This window comes from Anastrepha ludens, chromosome 3, assembly GCF_028408465.1.
Source record: "Anastrepha ludens isolate Willacy chromosome 3, idAnaLude1.1, whole genome shotgun sequence".
In the NCBI taxonomy this organism is placed as follows: Eukaryota; Metazoa; Arthropoda; class Insecta; order Diptera; family Tephritidae; genus Anastrepha; species Anastrepha ludens.
This window is the reverse complement of record NC_071499.1, coordinates 9,539,686-9,549,181: the sequence shown is the minus strand read 5'-3', so window position 1 is coordinate 9,549,181 and position 9,496 is coordinate 9,539,686.

Sequence of the window (9,496 nt, the reverse complement as noted above, 5' to 3'; positions counted from 1 at the left end):
ACTGCTCTTGGCGTACATTCTAGCAGGAGGTTTGGATCTATCATTTCACAGGTAATTTAGTCTGCGTCGTGCCACTGCTGGGCAATCGAATATAGCATGTTCTTTTATTTCTTGTGCCTCTTTATAGAGTCTACAATAATCGCTTTCTATCGCACCTATATTTTGCATGGAATACTTAAGTTTATAATGCGCTGTTATTAGTTAAGTGTAAGTTGTATGCCCTTCCTGCTTAGGATAAGGATTGCTTCTGCCTTTATCTGTTCGGGATGTATGAGTCTTTTCGATCGCCGCATGGCCGAACGGGCTCTCCAGTAATCGATTAGGCCTCGTTGTTCCCGCTCACGTTGAAATGAACTTTTGAAGTTGTTATTTGCTCCACGTAAAGATTCAGGACCTATGCAGAGAGTGTTTGCCCTCTTTTTCGCTAAAGTGTCCGCAATTTCATTCCTTTCGTGACCCTCATGTGCCGGTACCCACATCAAGGTAAAAAAGTTTGTTGATTCTAGGGTGTTGAGAATTTTAAAACATTCCCAGACCAACCTTGTTTGGAACGAATAGCTATCCAGCGATTTTAGACCTGCTTGGCTGTCAGAGAGAATGTTAATATTTGCACCGCGCGTGCCTCTCCGGAGACATTCTCTGGCACACAGCTCTAAGGCGTGGACCTCCGTCTGGAAAATGGAAGTGGTTTTTCCCATTGCAATTGCTTTTTGAAATGTGGTTCAACAATTCCAGCCCCGGCACTAACGTCTTCCATTTAGGACCCATCAGAAAACCACACCTGTGCGCTCTGTTTTAAGGATATTTCATTGTTTCTCCCCTCTGAGCGGTCACTAGCGACCATTTTGAAGTTCTTGGAGATTTCTAATTTCTTTTCCATCTTGTCGTGGAGAGGGAATAGATTAGAAAGCCTTAGGGCTGACAGAGTGACAGACAGAGTGGAATGAGTCCAGTGACCATTCCTAAAGCCGCTGTGGGGCAGATTCGCATTGCTCCCGTTACGCTCAGATGGGCTATTCTTTATACCTTGTTAAGTGTTATCTGATTTTTATATTGGTCTACTTTTGGCCGTAGGATGTTTGATGGACAAGAGCTTGAACTAAAGAGCTAAACTAATGGATTTCTTTGTGACTTTGTGACTTGTTTTACAAATATCTCAACTCCGACGCCATCTACCGGTTCATATTAAGCTCGTGATTCATCCAGAGTATGGCCGTAATAATTCCTTCAAATTATGTTGCAATTGGATCAGATCAAACAAATATGCAGTCTGCTCGCCTCCTTACGCGGTGCTGGAAATATACCTGGGTATTCAACTTACTCACATTAGCATACTTTGGCACCCTTCTAAGCAATGGCGACTTTGTAACATTCATAGTATATTCTAAAATGGAGTTACCAGTAGGAAGAGAATCAGGTTTCTTCTGCTAGCAAATCTAATTCAGAGAAGCGTACAGACTTCCTAGCTACTGTAGTCGTTTTGAAATTGAGATCTATGTGTAAGGATGGCTCTTAAATCGTGACTGTTTTATTCATCATTGTCTACATTTACATTTCAGTTAGGAATTCATTTTAAAAGATATTTACATGTTTAGATAAAAGAGAGTAACTAGTAAACTAAGATAATAATTTAGCTACATCGCAGGGATGTATTAGGGATGGTAACTACTTGAATAGGTCATTGGATTTATGGCCTTACATATGCTATTGGCATTCAAATTGGAAAATAAGATGGAACTCGATGCTTGAAACCTCGCTTTCATTATAAACAGTTAGCTGGCCTGTGGCAGGACTTCCTGTTGCTCAATCATACCTGGCCTGTTAGATTCGTAATCTCGTCATTTGAAAAAAAGCCTAGGCCAGCCACTAACAATAGATCTGGGCCCATGCAGAATATGACATTCACCTTATTTATCGCTTGATGAATGGGTATCTCAATTGGCTGAGGCTCCCTAAACTATACATACCTATGACTTCTTACGGGCACCGGTACGCACGAGGAATTGACCTAGAAGAATGGGCTTCAAAATTGTGGGAGACATTTTCTCCAAGGATCAGTGCAAATTAGTATAGTTTATTTGGGAAGGATTATTGAATTCGCCAAAATAGTCAAGAACTTTGACGAAGTTTTTGAAATATTTTGTATTTCAAGACTTGACAATCACAATACCCTTTGAACTTTTGATTGAACAGCAACCCGTCTAACCTCATTAGCCTAACCTTCATGGGTTGTGTGGTGTGCCACACTGTCTTGTTGAAGTCACGTATCATCAGTATCCATACCAGCAACAAGGGTCATTTACAAAAGGTGTTAACGTTCCCACGACAGTCGTTTCTACGTAACCGGAACGACCAGGATTTATATTCGGCCAAAGACTGTTACTTCAGTTTTTGATACCACAGCAACACAGACTTTAACGCAACTCGGTGTCGCAGCCCATTAACTTTAAGAGAATTTTCACTTATATTTTTTAAAGAAAATTAGCCCGAGGATGCCCCCAGAAGGGGATGGACGTACATTGGTGCTTTGTTTTGCTCTGGTCCAGTCGACTCGGAGCTCTGTTAAATTATTACAATGAGCAAAATTATCCAGAAATTTTAGAGATTGAGAATTTTCACAGGTCCATCATTTCCTTACCTTCCTCCTACTATGATTATTTAGCGAAGTGGCACTAATTTTCGTAAGGCAGTAATTTAAACTAAACATCAGTCAAAAGAGCCGCAATCGAATTATGACAAAAAACGAATTGTCTGAAAAAGAAATCTTGCCAAAAACCAAACTCGAACTCGAGAGACCCTGTTCAGATGAAAATTCTGAGTGAAAAATGGCTGAAAGATTGCGCAAAACATACGAAGAGTTGCAAGTGAAAGTTTCCATGGCAAAGACAGGACAAATCTTTGCAAAGTTCAAAAGTTTAGATAAAATTCACTTTCATGGCAGCAGTGTGTCACTAATACACTTTTTGTATATAGTTCCTTCTAATAAATTTATAGTCTGTTTTGAACTTTAGATTGATAAATTTCGTAGCACCTGCATACAAACACAGTTGCATGGATAAATTTGAATAAAAGTAAAAACATTTTGCGAACGTCTTCGCAGTCTCATCGTGAGGAAGTGAACAAAGTTTGCTTAAATATTTAATTCGTTAAGGTAGCAAATTTACTAGAGCAAATACATAATTGATCTATACAAAATGTCGCAAAATTAATCATACATTTTGGCTTTTTAAGGGGGAACACCACTGTGAACGCGTGAAAATAAAGTGATTTTCATGAATTTTTTTTTAAAGGTAGGGATGATTATTTGAGGATCGGACAAATTATAATTTATTTAACATATATTCAACTAAACTGACACAAATTTTTATTAAAATTGTTATAAATCTTAATGCAATGACGTCATAAAAAACTGATGGTCGCAACGATGCAGCGGTGAAAAATCATCTGAAAGCAAAAAACCAAAAAATTCTTAATCTATACATCAATCGCTATAGTCGTACGTGGCGGTTTTTTTATTTTATTATTTTTTTTTTTTTTGAGAAAATGGTGCAGGTTTGAAAAATGAGTTTGTGTTTTTACCCTTTTTTTTGTTTTCGAAAGGCTTGAAAAAATATAAATTTTTGGAATTTTTAAAAACGGCTAGCGAATACATGAACAAAAAAAAAATAAAAATTAATTCGGTTCATAAGTCTTCAAGAAATCGAGGCCAACGTGTTCAGAAAAGTCGTTTTGAGAAAAACGTGTTTAAAGTTTTCATTGGCCGCTGTAACTCACTATCTGCACTTATTGTATTGGGTATAACTTCGTCAATTTTCAAGATTTAAAGTTCAATTTTTTTACATGTTTTTGAATATATCTACTTTAGAAAATGAAAAAAAAAGAATCGTTTCTTATTGAATAAAGAAAAATTATTTTAAGTGATGGTAAACTTTTTTTTTACCTTTACGCGCTCCATACCTTGTCTGTTTGTATATAAAAGGTGGTTAAGTTTGAGCGACTTAAGTTTGTTGAGCCATTGTTTCGCGCGACCGGCCTCATTTTGGAAAAATATAGGCCAATGATGCCGCACCAAACAGTCACTCTTTGTGGGTGCATTGGTTTTTCGGCAATCACTCTTGGATTATCATTCGCCCAAATGCGGCAATTCTGCTTATTGACGTAGCCACTAAGGTGAAAATGTGCCTCATCACTGAAGATGATTTTCTTCGAACCCCCGTTTTGATTTGAACGCCCGTTTTCATCATAAGCCTCAATAACTTTAACGCGTGCCTCGATGGTATATCTTTCCATGGTTCAAATTGAGTTATGCTTTATATGCTTTGTTGTGCTACTTTGCTTTGCAATATTGAGGACTGTTGATATTTTACATCCGCACACACTTCTGTAGAGAGGTATTTTAATTTTGGGCAAAACTTTCCATTACTACCACGATATGTTTGAATTGGGGCCGGAGGGGGAGGGGTGTGATTCCACCCACTACGACCATTAGAAAAAGCAAGGTCACACCATTATATCCATGAAAGTCCGAACCTCCTAGGGTCCCTACAGAACCCCCAGGAGAAGTTTAAAAATTAGGTCTTTTACGACCCCATTTGCAGTTTGTACTGAAATACAGTTGAAGAGAAGTGTATACAGTAAAGTCAACCCAGCAAGCATTTAACTTAGGTTTTATAATTTATAGCGTTTTTGAAAATGTTGTTTCATCGTAAATTTTATAATTTTGCACTATTTCACTATTTATAAAATTTTTTGTTTTTGTAACATGTATGTACTGTATATTAGGATGTCCCGAAATATTTTTTTTTAGTTTTTCTAAACTCAAGACCTCTTAAAATTTGTGTAATTAATTGTAGATTCCAAAAATAATTTTTAAATAAAAATGAAATTATATCTTCAGGTCTCTACCGATCTTCAAACTTTAGAATATTTTACCTTTTTTTGTAATTTTTCGCATTTTTTAATTTCGCTGAACTGAATTGAATATACAAAAATATTAACTTTTTTATTACATTCAAGTATAATGTAAACATAATATTTTAATTCGCATGCATTGACAAGTTCCCAATCACTAAATCTTTGCTAGGTTTCAACCTGCAAATACCCTCAATTTTCAACATAATTCGAAGTGTTTCTTACCTTAACTAGGGAGTGTTTTCTTCAAAGCCACTCAGTTTCTTGTGTCGTTAAAGTGCAGTTGCGATTGTTTTATTTTTAAAAGTGGATTAAATAATGAGTTTGAGGCGTAGTGAAACTACTTGTGCTATATTGGGACCTTACGAAGAACTTGGCGATCGACAGCTACCAACCATAAAGGACGTCATTAAATATATTTTATTCGTAAAACGCGATCTAAAATTGAAGTACAATGGAAAAGATCCATCAAATTCAGATACATTTGCGATTGTTTCTGAAAAAATATGCGATATTTGGACCAAAGCTTCGATTCCAATCGTAACAAAAGAACGAATTATTCAATTACAAAAACAACATTTCGAAAAATATCTCCATTTAAAAAGATACCCCAAAAACAAAAGAAGTGATAGCTATGAAAATAAACTGAAATGTTTCTCAGTGTTATCAGAAAAACTCTTCGACGTTGCTGCTTGTAAATGCACTTCTTTCAAATTTTGTTCATGTTTAAAACCTAAAAAAGTTCCCATCAATGAAAGAAATTTTATGTTGGATCAGAGAAATGACAGGAAAATGGCTATTGGCGGAATTGATAAGAAGGAAACGACTAGATTAATGAAACGACAGCAGAGACAAATAGAAGAATCAACAAGGGCAACAAAAAAGTTCTGTTCTACTCAAGAAACCTATTCGGACTCAGCCTGTTATGAAGATGCGATGAGTGAATCTTGTCTGGAAATAAATCCGATATTAGAGGGATCATCGACCAGCATGCCCTCAGTAGAGGCGCCATCAACTTCAACGGCAAATCGAAACACACTGCCGTTGCCTACCGTGGCTAAGGTCTGTGACAGATACGGCTTATCGTTGCGATCTGCTGCGGCTGTAACTTCGGCGGTTTTGGCAGACGTTGGCTTGGTTTCTACCAAAGAGTTAACTCTGGTTATTGATAAAAACAAGATCCACAGAGCGGTATCTAAAGCCCGGACCGAAGCCTCAAAAGATATTGGAAGCACCGTTATAAAAAGCATTTACTTTGATGGACGTATGGACAAGACTCTGATAAATGAGAAAATAGGGAATCGCTACCGTCGCAAAGAAGTTTTAGAAGAACACGTCTCAGTTTTGGCTGAACCTGGATCAATTTATTTAGGTCACACAACGCCGAATCGTGGGACTGGGAAGGAAATTCAGATTTCGATCACAACTTTATTAGAAGGACAACGTTGGAAGTTAGATGACCTGATTTGCGTGGGATGTGACGGAACTGCAACTAATACCGGTTGGAAGGGTGGCGTGATTCAAAATTTAGAGCAATATTTAAAACGGCCACTCCAATGGTGTGTTTGTTTACTTCATGCTAACGAATTACCGCTTCGTCATCTATTTTCTACTTTAGATGGTCCCACTTCTGGGCCTAAAGAATATTCTGGACCTATCGGAAAACAATTAGTTGGCTGTGAAACTAAAACCCCCGTGTCTTTCTGTGCGGTGGCTGGTAATTTGCCTGACTTGCCGAGAAATGTGATCGATGATCTTAGTACAGATCAAAAATACCTTTATCAGATGAGTAATGCTGTATCAACTGGTTTCTGTGCTCCTGAGCTGGCAAACCGTCAACCTGGAAAAATGGCGCACTCGAGATGGCTTACTACTGCTAATCGTATACTCAGACTTTATATAAGTACTCTTCATCCAACAGAAAATTTAAAACTGCTTGTCAATTATGTTGTTAAAGCATACGCCCCGATGTGGTTCCTTATCAAGCAACAAAGTTCTTTTAAGGATGGCGCGAAGCATACTTACCAATTGACTCAGTACTCTCGATTTCTGCCAGAAAATTTGAAATCTGTTGTGGATCCTGTTATCGAAAGAAACGCCTTTTATGCGCACCCAGAAAACCTACTTGTCAGTATGTTATTTGATGAGAGGGATCACATTCGGGAGCTGGCATTACAGAAAATAATAACAGCTAGAGAAAATGAATCTTCAACAAAACTCAGAATATTCAGGCCACCAAAACTTAACTTCTCGGCCCGAGATTACACTGAAATGATTCTATGGGACGAATGCCTAACTACAACACCCCCTGTTCTTCGTCACATTTCAGACGAGGAGCTAAAAAACATGGCAAAAGATAAGATCTTGGAAATCGATGACTTTCCTTGTCATACACAATCAGTGGAAAGGTGTGTAAAACTGGTAACAGAGGCCTCACAACGTGTAACTGCCGCAAGCTCTAGAGATGGTTTCATTAGAACCAGGCTACAATCTCGAGCAGAAATGCCAAATTTTGGGCACACAAATCTTTTTAAATATTAAGATTCTTTTATTAATTGACCGCTTTACTTCGTTTATTTTATTTTATTGTTCTGTAGTTCACTAATTTGCATAATAAACCAGCTTATGAATTTAACTTTTGTTTTATTTTCGGCATATGGTTCATTCTTGTAAAAATGTAAGATTTAATAAACTTTAACGTTCTGTAGAGCCCTCAAGATAATATGTAATTCAAATTTTCTTATGATATTCGTAATCTATGTAAAATTACGCAAATTTTGACAACTCTTGCGTTTGGATATCTTGAAAAATAAAAAATTTCATACATTGACGGGACACCCTACTGTATATGCGAAATCAAATCACCCCTAAAAATAATAAAAATAATAATAAAGGAATTGTTCCCTTTTGGTTGACTGGGGTTTTCTTTAAAATTTAATTTTAAAAAAAGCTTTAAATCGATTCTTCAATTAATAAAGAGTGTTTATAAGTGATTACTGTTACTTTTCTGTGTTTGTATTTAAGTGAAACAAGCGTCTGTAATAGGGCATTTTTTCAAGCTTATGCAAGAAAGATGCATTTTTAACGTTAAATATTGCTATTAATTCTTAATTGTAAAAAAAAATATACGAAAATACTAAATTACTTCCATTATGCACCACCAAAGAAACGCGAAATGATAAAAAAAATTCTTGGAAAATTTAAAATGAATGGTGCTTCAAGGTAATAAGAACATACACAAGATAAAGTTAGAATTCGAATTTTTAGATTTATTTTGTTTATTTCTCATTTTTTCAGAAGTACACCACACAACAACTCATTCCAACTCTGATTTTGAAATCCTGTTGGAATTGGTGATCGATAATTTTGTCACTATAATGGTCAATGGAAATTTGCGTGTATCAGACCCTGCATATTATTTACCATATCAAATTTTTATGGAACATATGGACCAAATGAACACAAAAAAAATATTTAGTTTTGTTTTGATTTTTTGCAACATTTTGGTTTTCAGTTAATACAATAAAAACAATACTGTTTTTTCGTGAACACAAAATTCTAAATTTATTACGTTGTTTGTTTAGAATTTTTTTAGAAAAAAAGTAAATTTTTTGGTTTTGAGGAAATTTGTTTATTGTTGCTATTTGTGAAAGCGTAGATATTTGTAAGTATTTGACTATAATCCTAAAAGTTAATGGAATACCACTATGACACATAGAAAACATTTTTTCAAAGGGGTGTTTTTCGAAAATTATAAAAAAAATTGTTTTCAAAAATTTTGAAGAAATAAAGTAAAATAAAAAAATTTCGAAAGCATGAAATTTTTTCAAAACCAAATTTTCCTCAAAAAGATAAAAGAAATTTCTTCGAAGAGGAGTTTTTCTAAAATTACAAAAAAAAAAAATTTCAAAAATTTTAAACAAATAAAATAAAATAAAACTTTTTCAAGGGTATGAAATTTTTTCAAAACAAAATTTTCTGAAAACCAAACAAAATTAAAAAAAAAATGGTGTTTTCAAAGCATTTCATATTCCACTATTAATAGAGAATACATTTTTTCGAGGGGGTGTTTTTCAAAGCGGAAAAAAATCTTTTTTAACAAATCAATTTAAACTTTTACAAAAGTATGAAATTTTTTCAAGAACAAAATTTTCTCAAAAACGTTAAATTAAAAAAAAAAAATAGTTTTTTCAAAATATTTAATTTTCAGCAATTAACTGAGAAGAAATTTGTTAGAGCGAAGTGTTTTTCAAAATTTCAAAAAACACTTTTTAACCAAAAAAAATAAACCTTTTTTCAAAAACAACAGGAATGATAACATTGCCTAACAATTTCTGCACTTTTGCACAGTCTAAAGAGGCATTGATACAGAGTGTATTTCAAAACATAGTTCAACATTACAAAAACCATGATTGACTCAGCGAAAGAGCAATTTTAGCTGGGAAAAATAAGGACGTCAATGATATAAATTCAGCTATTTTAGATCAAATACCTGGTGACATAGTTGAGTATGAATAAGTCAACGGACACTATTTACTGATCAAGATGAGGTCGTAAATTATCCAACTGAATTCTTAAACTCACT